Here is a 10,037-nt window from a genome sequence, read left to right on the forward strand (position 1 = left end):
CCAACCGTTCATTTCGCCAACTATTTTTTTTTACGGAGTTGGTGAAATGAAGAGTTGGGGAAATTAATGGGTCATTTCCCCAACTGTTCACTTCCCCAACTGTTCATTTCACCACAGAGGAATAGCCCTGGAGTGGTATTGATAGTTCTGATTGGGCTAAGCACTGACATTCCTCTTCAGAAATCGCGTAAAGGGGGATGTAGAAACGGGGGGTATGTCGAGGTAGACGGGAAATGAGCATTTCCCCAACTACTCATTTCCCCAACCAAAAATGGCCATAACTCCAACTGTTCATTTCCCCAACTAAGCATTTCCCCAACCGGTCATTTCCCCAACCGAGCATTTCGCCAACCAATTTTTTCACGAAGTTGGCGTAATGAACAGTTGGGGAAATGAGTTGCCCATTCCCCCAACTCGCAAACCCTATGCATTTCCCCAACCGAGCATTTCGCCAACCAATTTTTTTACGAAGTTGGCGTAATGAACAGTTGGGGAAATGGGCGACTCATTTCCCCAACTCGCAAACCCTATGCATTTCCCCAACCGAGCATTTCACCAACCAATTTTTTTTACGAAGTTGGCGTAATGAACAGTTGGGGAAATGAGTTGCCCATTCCCCCAACTCGCAAACCCTATGCATTTCCCCAACCGAGCATTTCACCAACTAATTTTTTTACGAAGTTGGCGTAATGAACAGTTGGGGAAATGGGCGACCCATTTCCCCAACTCCCCAGTTCTCAATTCTAGTAGGAAGTGGCAGAGGTAAAACGACTACAGGGTTAATCGATAACGTATCATTTTCGCACGGTGTTTTCGAAAACATCTTATAGTAATAACAAAAGTAGCTACTTTTGGTAATAATAATAATAATAATTGAGCCTTCTTGGATATTCCTACTAACGAGGAGACTACCCGAGGTGATTATCACCGATTTTGTTGAAACTGTGTGGCTACGTAGACCTTATGGTAACATGCAATTTCAAAGGGAAAAGTTGCAATGGGCATTAGTTTTGCCATGGCAACCGAAAATGTTTTTGACAACACAGTATGTATAAAACGAGAAAAACGATCACTACAGGGTTAATTCCATAGAAATCTTATAAAGTAGAATCATAGAGAATAATTCCACGAAAATGAAAAATAGTGAAAATGATGTTGCCGACCAATCACTGTTTTAAGCGTTTAAAGTCCATTAGGATGTGAAAACTAAGAGTAGACAATATACAGTGTAGAATTTGTATGGGTATGATCAGGAAACTATATAGGTATATACTTGGAATGTCTAAGGTACCATTGGCATGGTGTTACGAAAGCGTGTCGAGAAAAAGGCGGCGTTTAAATGACGTCGAGTGTAAAACATATATTAACACATTTTAAATTTATTGGCTCGTGATTTGCATTGAAAAGACCATGGTAACTAATAGGTGATCTTCCCGCGCAAAAAAAAAGGCTTATCAGAAAGTGGATTTCAAAACCCCAATTTGTTGTGATACCTAATTTCAGGTATTTATATGGTTCAAAAAGAGAAAACCAGGTAAGATATCATATAATAATCGGGACTATAAGTTTTCGTCGAATTAGGATAGCGAAGCACGAGATTTTATCTCGTGAGTTCTCCGGCTTTAAAGGGATACTGAAATCGGTAAATAACTTGCTTTCTATTGATTTCTACGTGAAAAATAAGTCTGGCGAATGGATCGGTTGCATAAGACTTTGGCGTTTCTACCAGAGATTCTCATTTTACCGGTGTTCAACTGCATTCTCGCAGAGCCACCAGTACAAGAAAACCAAGACAGCCTTCCTCGTCTAAGAGAGTTCTGCACGAAATGATGTCGTGATAAGACATAACTTTATAACTTTGTTATCGTGACGAAATTAAATCGTAATACTTTTAAAAATGTTTGGTGCTGTAAATATAAATGGCCGTTTCATTTTCATTATTCATAACCTTTTGGGGCCCCCTAGGTCTCACCCCCCCCGGCACCACGGGGTCTGCGGGGGCAAGGTAAGTAAAAAATTTTAGAAACAGAACTGCGGACAGGTTGTCTCGTTTGGGTAGTTTTGGTTTACGCGTCGTTGATTCTGGGTCTGTTCCCAGCCTTCTACTCTAGTATGTGACGTCAGTCCGTTCCATAAAAGCTAGCCTTCCCAAAGTTGCAGTGACGTCACTCGGTTCTAGCCAATAACCTCTATATTCGGACATTAGACCCCCTCAGGGCCGTCGAGAGCGGTTCCGGGCCCCGGTAACATCTTACCTCCGAGCCCCAAAAGAGAGCGTATTTCTTAAAATATCGATGTTTCACGCAAGAAGCATAGTCAAAAAGTTTAAACCCGGGCCCCCTAAGACTGTACGGGCCCCGGTAATTTGGACCGGCTTCCCCCTCTCTTGTCGGGCCTAGACCCCCTTGTGCGGGGGCGCTATTTACGCCAACGAATATATGCATTGGAGCCTTCAAGTTATAAACACTAAACATAAAAATTAAAGTTATTTAAATAAATCTTTGTTCTAACGTTGACCAACCTAAGTAGGCACGAAGTCATAATCTCTTATTGATTTTTTAAATTATATAATTAATAGACAGTTTCAGCTAACCCATTTTTAGACGTTCGCGTAAACGCCTAGAAATATGTTTGCTGAAACTGTCTATTATGTGGTTTCCGCTATAATTCCGAGATGCTTATAATCTCTTTTTGTACCCGTATTGTCTAAATTGGAAATAGAGTCAATCAACGTTTCAAAACGATTAGGACTCTTTAGGAGCAAATAACATATAAGACAGTTTTTGTAAAATTTACTAACATATTTTGGCCTCTAGTATTCGCCTAAGAGAATTGAACTCATTTTCCATGTTAGTAATTAACTCATCTATATCCAAGTCTGAATATAGAAAAAACTTTAGGTTTTTACTAGACATATAATTATTACTAACATAAAGATTGAACATCAAAGGGCCTAAGAAGGAAGCTGCCTCGCGGGACCCCGGACAAAATTTTCCTCCGCCCTAAAAACTTGCTGAATTGTATAGGATGCTTTTTAACGCTGCTTTGAGCGGGGATTTCGCGACACGTCAACTTAGCGTGGGCACGTATTCTAGGATTGAAAATCTAACGGCAGTCATATTTTGCCGGTGATTTTAAATTTAACCACTCGTCCGATTTTAATTTTGAAAACAGATTTGGATTCATATGCCTTAGTCACATATGACTTACACAATCCCTATATAAAAATGTTTTTTTAATAAAGTGTCCCTTGGATATCCTGCCCGGGGAGGGGTGGAAAAGGGCCGCAAAGCTTGTCGTTACGCCACTGCATTTGGTCACCAAAGGCATCCATATTTATTTTAATCCCTACACTTCTTACATTTAATTTTTTTTTAATTTATAATTATTGTAGGCCTATAGGCTTCTGGTACTATATATTTATTGCAATTAATTAAATTTAATTAAACTTTTTTACAGATTGGACACAGTTGACTAGTACAAAACGGATTGTAAAATTTTATAGCGCTTACCCGGAATTAATAAATAATAATTACACGACGGCACAATTTCCGTTTCCTGATGACGTAATAACACCAAAATGACGCAATCGCTGTGAAACAGACCTTCATTAAATAATTTTATCCAGTGGCATACTGTTAAATATATTGTGTATTTTTATAATTATTGTAGTTTTGTATGTAATTGTTAATTTTAATATGTTGAAGTGTATTCATTTTTGTAAAATCTTGTAGGCTATCGTGTTTAAAATGTCAAATATTGCCAATAAGCGTTGGAAAATTTCCTCTTTCTAAAAATGGTCCTTTTTAACAATACAACAATGTAAAACGCGAGAGTGCCCTTCTGGGGGTTTTTCCGAGGCGATAGCGTTGGGCCATCCCTGCCTTGAAAACCCATAAAGAACGGATATTGAAGGCAGGGGACATGGTGTGTAGGGGAAGCACCGCAAATTGACGAAGGCTGAACGACCTAAAGGAGATATAGTAAAAATAAATCTTCTCATTAAAACCAAAAAAAAGGTATCGAAAAACAAAAATAATATGCTCGCTAGTAGAAAACAGTTAAAATATCGCTTTAGGTAATTTAGCCCAATTTAATTAGACTTTTCAGTTTCAACCTAAATAGTTAGTGCCGGCCTTAGAGTTTGCGAGGCTCCGTTCAAAATCAGCTTGCGAGGCCTGATTTTGAAAAAGAAGAAAATTCAGCTCATTTCAATGGCTCGAAATGAGGCCCCTAAAAATGCGGGGGCCTTAGGCGCGCACCTAATGGGTAAATCTCCACTGCACGTGCAGTTGAGTGTGTCGCACGTGTCTACATGTCTTTATTTATGTCTATGGTAGCCACCTAGTTTCAACAAAATCGGTGATAATCACCTCGGGTAGTCTCCTCGTTAGTAGGAATATCCAAGAAAGCTCATTTATTATTATTATTATTACTATAAGATGTTTTCGAAAACACCGTACGAAAATGATACGTTATCGATCAGGGTGAGAAATAAGGATTTTTTTTAAAACTGGACCTGTGGCCAGTAGAGCCTAGATAGTTTAATTAAAAAACTGGCCACTGGCCATTTACCATTTTTAACCTTCAAAATCAGGCCTTCATATTTTAACGAACTAAAATCTTGAAGGGAAAAACTTTGAATTATTTAAGTGGTCCCTAGGGCCACTAACACCCCGAGCATTTAATTTTTAAACTGGTCCCGCTAATTTTTAAACTTGCGATTGGCCTGTGATAGTGCCTTATTTCTCACACTGTTATCGATTAACCCTGTAGTCGTTTTACCTCTGCCACTTCCTACTAGAATTGAGAACTGGGGAGTTGGGGAAATGGGCGACCCATTTCCCCAACTGTTCATTACGCCAACTTCGTAAAAAAATTAGTTTGGTGAAATGCTCGGTTGGAGAAATGCATAGGGTTTGCGAGTTGGGGGAATGGGCAACTCATTTCCCCAACTGTTCATTACGCCAACTTCGTAAAAAAAATTGGTTGGCGAAATGCTCGGTTGGGGAAATGCATAGGGTTTGCGAGTTGGGGAAATGGGCGACTCATTTCCCCAACTGTTCATTACGCCAACTTCGTAAAAAAATTGGTTGGTGAAATGCTCGGTTGGGGAAATGCAAAGGCTCTTGCGAGTTGGGGGAATGGGCGACTCATTTCCCCAACTGCTCATTACGCCAACTTCTTGAAAAAGTTGGTTGGCGAAATGCTCGGTTGGGGAAATGCTTTGGGTTTGCGAGTTGGGGAAATGGGCGACTCATTTCCCCAACTGCTCATTACGCCAACTCCGTAAAAAAATTGGTTGGGGAAATGCTCGGTTGGGGAAATGACCGGTTGGGGAAATGCTTAGTTGGGGAAATGAGTAGTTGGGGAAATGAAAAATTGGTGAAATGGACGGTTGGAGATATGAGAAGTTGGGGAAATGAACCCCACCCGGAGATATGAGAAGTTGGGGAAATGAACCCCACCCGACTTTCCCCCCTTTTTTTTCCCGCCTCGAACTGGCACTACGCTGTCGGATTTAGCGCCTTCTTTCCTTTCCCCTCCTGAGGCCCTCCTCTACTATTCCTCCATGGTTGCGGACTTGCGGTAAGGGGCAAACCATGGAGCGAATTTTTTCTGAGTTCCAGCGGGAAGTGGGTAAATGCTATCGGCAACGCGCGAGAGAGTGATTTCGAATCTAGGGTACGAGTTTAATTGTTTAAATTATCTTTGATTTTACATATCTAATATTTCAGTGGGGAAAATAAAGGGATATTCCACCTTATAGTTGAAATATCATTTTACTATAGCCACGGCCAACTTTGATCTCTCGCGCTACAGTGGCCATCTCATTCGTTGACGTTTCTGTGTCAACCATAGAAATCTCATAGGTAACTAGAATGCTGCCGTGTAACTGGCAAATGGGCCAAACGCCGTAGCAGACGATAGCCAGATCTCAGCCAATCAAAGCTCAAAGAGTGGTTCTGCCAAGAATTTAATGTCACCAGAGAGAATGACGTCAACTATCTCCCGCTATAGTAGCGGATCCAAGGAGGATTATTATCCTCCTTGGCGGAACCACTCTACGGCCTCTCATTGGCTGAAGGTTCAAGGCGAACTGGCGTCAAGCTCGGCCGTAGGCGGCAGCATTCTAGTTACCTATGAGATTTCTATGGTGCCAACCTATGAGAAGTGAAGAGAAGCACATTGTGAAAAACTAAATGAAAAAAGACTTAAAACGGTTTTATACATTCCAACAAAGGCAGCGCGATCATGGCGCGATCTATCGGTTAGGTTTTGAATTCTTTGAAAAGTCTACCTCGACTTTCCCCCCTTTTCCCCCCGCCTCGAACTGGCACTACGCTGTCGGATTTAGCGCCTTCTTTCCTTTCCCCTCCTCTACTATTCCTCCATGATTTCACCAACCCTACCTAGTATTTGGAGAAACGAACGGTGGGTGAAATGAACAGTTGGGGAAATGAATAGGTCATTTCCCCAACTCTTCATTTCATCAACTCCGTAAAAAAAACTAGTTGGTGAAACGAGTAGTTGGCGAAATGAACGGTTGGAGATATCAACAGTTGGGGAAATGAGCAGTTGGTGAAATGGAGCATTTGTGGTTGGGGAAATGAGCCTTTCCCAATTTTACCTCTACCACCCAACAGTTTTTCAAAGGAGCCCAATTTAAAATTGGCCATATTTTATAAAAATATCCCTCACTCCCCCAGTAAATGAAGTTTTAGTGACGTGTCGGGACCATTGAATTGGGAATAATACTGCTAGAATTACAATTACGATTTCGGTTGCCATGGTTACGCGGGACCTGTTCTGATAAGACTGTACGAAATTCATCTTTATAATTAGGTGGTAGCGCCATCTATATTTTGTAAAGTTATATGGCTAAAAATAAATAATTATTAGCTAACTCACCGTTACTTGAGTTAAAAAGGATCGTGTTGACAGAATAAAATTATTTTTAAACAACTTCAAAGGTTTGTTTGTTACGAGTAATCATACATTTGAATTTCGCATCAGATTCGCGAAAAAATTCAATTGCAATATAGTTGCCATCACTAGAGACATATGCCGCCACGGTAGAACGATAAAGTTGATAAAGTCTCTTTCTTGAACGAAATTGGCCCCGCGCCAGCCAGATTTAGTTGTACCTCTATTTATTCCCAACTCAATGGTCGGGAGCCATCTCTAACAAGTTGGGCAAGCATAAAAAATTTATAGAAAGAACTGTTCATTGAGTTGGGAATATATAACTAGAGATACAATTACGGCTTCAGAAATCAGAGTTTCGCGGGACAAATTCTACACTGACTGTAAACTTTATCATTCGGCGGTGGCTCCTTCTATCTTTTCCAAAAACTAAATTTTTGCAAAATCGTCTGCTTCATAGAGATAGAAAAGAAATAGAGGCACTATTGTATCTGGCGAAGTTGACCGCGAGTGCCGACCCCCTTTTCGCCATGAGATGGGCAGATTACGTGGCGCCATCGACGCGCGGTTAAATGAAATACATTATGCCGTTTAGAAAATCAACTGTCTTTTGATGTAAACAAAGGAAGGATAGATGGCGGTGCAAATTCTGCCCATCTCCTCTTTCATACATGCTGAGTTAAGTCCAGTGGCGGCGTAAGGGGGTGGGGGGCGAGGGGGTGGTCCGCCCCGGATACCAGGGTAGCCAGGGGTGCCATCGGAGAAGCTCGAGGGGGGGGGGGGTGCAAATCAGAACGATTAAACTTGAAGAAGACGGACGTGAAAACTTCTGCACGGTCCTGGGGGGTGTCACAAAACACTGCCTCCGCGCCGGGGACCCAGCCTTCTTAAGCCGCGACTGGTTAAGTCGGTGTAAAAGTTAATTACTTTAGGGACGGGGAAATTTAAATGATATAGTTCAAACCCACCTCTTGGTCAAACATGTGATCATTCAAATCTGAGAGAAGTGTTTCATCATGGTCAAATATGATCATGGTTAAGGCACCTTCCAACCAGCAACTTAATTTTTAAGGTAAGGCACCAGCTCAAGCAACATTACCAATAACCAAAGTATATCCTTGAATATGAGCTTAATTTAGAAATTTTCCATTTAATTTTATTTTAATTTTCCCCAGGTTTTGTAATTTGTTTTATATTTTAATTGTATTTGTGGATTCCTTTGCCCCGTGCTTTACTATTTTTCAAAATCTACTTTTTTTTTGCAATTTTCATCAACATTATTTTTCTTTCAGTTTGATCTCATTTATGAATGTATTATTATGTTGTATCTTTTTGGTATGTTTATACCAAAGCAGGGAACGTCTTAACATTATTCATTAAATAAATAAAATTGCAAAGTTGGCACTGCATTTTACCTGAGAGTACTCTTATTTCCGCGTTATCACGATAAGCAGACTCATCAAAATGGACCCCGCAAATCGCGTCTTCCTGTTGTGGACCAGGACTGGTGTCGCATCAAGTTGCCTTATAGCCTCAAGCCATTTCTTTACTAAAGTCGGTCTTTTAATTGGGAATATAAATATTAAATCATTGCTTTAGATAAATCCCTTCTATTCGTTATATCTTATTATACACTTACTTAGGCATTGAACATTTTTGTTTCTACCGGTATTAACACAACATTTTAATTTAAACGTTTCAACCCATTACAATAGCTTATTAAACAATTACAATAGCTTATTAAACAATTAAAATAGCTTATTAAACAATTAAAATTGCTTATTAAACAATTACAATAGCTTATTAAACAATTACAATAGCCTATTAAAAATAATCTTTTTACATTAATTTACTTTTGTCTAATAAATGCACACATAGCCTTCGCGCGCGAAATTTCGCTGGCAAATCGCGTCGCGTCGCGTGACTTAAATAGAATCAAAGACATGGCGCATGGGCGCGTGCGCGAAAATTTGCAGGCGAAATCGCTTGCGAACCGTATGTGTGTTTGGGCCTTTAACTTCGAGACGCGTTTAGTTTGCTAAGCCTAATTCTCCGTTTAAAATTTTGCGTCAATTTCGCGCGAAACAACGTCGCCTGAAAGTAAAATCCACAAATCAGAATGATAAAAGTGGATTTTGCTTTCAGGCTTTAATGATTCCCACAGCTAGAGATAGATGGCAACATCGTCGAGTGATAACGTTTCAGATTTGAAGCAAAATTTTTGTCCCACGATTACCAGATTTAAATTTTACCTCTATTTATTACCAACTCAATGCCCAAATTTCAGCCCAATTGGGCGAGAGTTTATTTTTTAAAAGGCGCGCTTTTCAAAATATTGGTGTTTGCGTGATTTCGCGCACTTTCTCAACAGTTTTAAAGGGGCTCCAAAGTTCTGTGGCAAAAAAAAAAGAAAATTGAGCATGCTTTTCATTCCCCCCAACCCTCACGGGGGCAGAGTCGACCGTAAATTTCGCACTTTACTGACTTTACACACATTTTGCCACCGAACTTTGGAGCCCCTTTAAGTGTCTTTTGATATTTTATAGAAAGTCCAATTTTTATTATTTGAAATATGTAAATAGAATGCCGTGTTTTTGCTAAGCCTTAATACGTCAAAAAAGCTACCCGGATAAAAGGAAACACTTGTTGCTTACCGTACAGGTGAAAAGTTTCCATTATTTCAACAAGCACTATAGAAACAGCAACATGCAGGTCCTGGCTCTCGGAAATATTTAATATTTCAATTTCCTTGAAGATGTTTTATTGAAGGGTCTATTATTTTTTTCCCCGCAAGCAGACATAAAAAGAACAGTGTTGGAAATAAGCTTTTTAAAAGTACTGGTCAATGTGACCACTATACCCCCTACTTAAAAAATAAATTAACTGGTCATGACCACCCTTTTCTGCCCCACCTCTCTCATTGATATTTATCACATTTCTTAAGGAACTTTAAAAAATATTTCATCATCTTCTTGTTCTTCGAATAAAAACAGTTTTACTCCTTTTTGAACTTCTTTTTGTTTCTAAAAGTCATAAAGAAATTGCAATGTCTTCTATGCTTATTTTCTTAAGCATATTCTTAATGATTAATCTAGATGTTTCGCATTTAG

General features: G+C 39.8%; 1 long non-coding RNA gene across 1 annotated transcript; it reads right to left on the reverse strand.

Moving 5' to 3' along the window:
* Window positions 1-3,713: 3,713 nt before the first annotated feature.
* LOC149948770 (uncharacterized) lies at window positions 3,714-8,679 on the reverse strand. Its single transcript, XR_016480678.1, has 3 exons — window positions 8,567-8,679; window positions 8,343-8,487; window positions 3,714-3,969 (listed from the first exon to the last, which is right to left on the reverse strand). It is a non-coding gene; the product is annotated as an uncharacterized LOC149948770 (long non-coding RNA).
* Window positions 8,680-10,037: the final 1,358 nt, after the last annotated feature.

Source organism: Leiobunum rupestre, chromosome 4 (assembly GCF_980474605.1).
Source record: "Leiobunum rupestre chromosome 4, qqLeiRupe1.1.hap1, whole genome shotgun sequence".
Taxonomy (NCBI): Eukaryota; Metazoa; Arthropoda; class Arachnida; order Opiliones; family Sclerosomatidae; genus Leiobunum; species Leiobunum rupestre.